Source organism: Charadrius vociferus, unplaced genomic scaffold, assembly GCF_000708025.1.
Source record: "Charadrius vociferus isolate BGI_N301 unplaced genomic scaffold, ASM70802v2 scaffold2823, whole genome shotgun sequence".
In the NCBI taxonomy this organism is placed as follows: Eukaryota; Metazoa; Chordata; class Aves; order Charadriiformes; family Charadriidae; genus Charadrius; species Charadrius vociferus.
Genome location: NW_009647729.1, coordinates 4,442 through 4,863, shown reverse-complemented (window position 1 = coordinate 4,863; position 422 = coordinate 4,442). Strand labels below are relative to the sequence as shown.

Here is a 422-nt window from a genome sequence, read left to right as displayed (position 1 = left end):
CCCCAGGGCAGGGAGAGCTGCAGCTGCTCCCGAGGCGACATTTGTGTGAGCAGCACAAAGATCCTTTCTCTCCATCCTGCGATCTTGTCTCTCCTGGCCCTGGTAGCGCAGACACGGCTCCGTCCTCAAGCGCTGCGCTCCACCCTCCGTGGTGGTGAGCGAGTGGCTCCCCCGGCCCTGGGCTTGCTGCTGACGTTTGGGTTTCCAACCATCTCTTCGCATTCCGCAGCCCAAGGAAGGGTTTGGGCCGTTGCAGCTCCGCGGGCGCCGCGGCTCCCTGCGATGGTGCGGAGCGGATGCAGCGTGAGCATCGTCCTGGGAACGAGCAGCACGGGGCGGCGTGCACGGCTCCGGGTCCTGAGCACCGCTGTGGACATCACTCTCAATGGCGTCCTTGAAGGAAACACCACACGTCCACGGCT

General features: G+C 64.9%; 1 protein-coding gene across 1 annotated transcript in view; it reads right to left on the bottom strand.

The window, feature by feature from the left end:
- The window catches only part of LOC104283349 (fibroblast growth factor receptor 1-like), a 16,713-nt gene that overhangs the window by 15,282 nt on the left and 1,009 nt on the right, over positions 1 to 422 (bottom strand). The window lies entirely within an intron of this gene.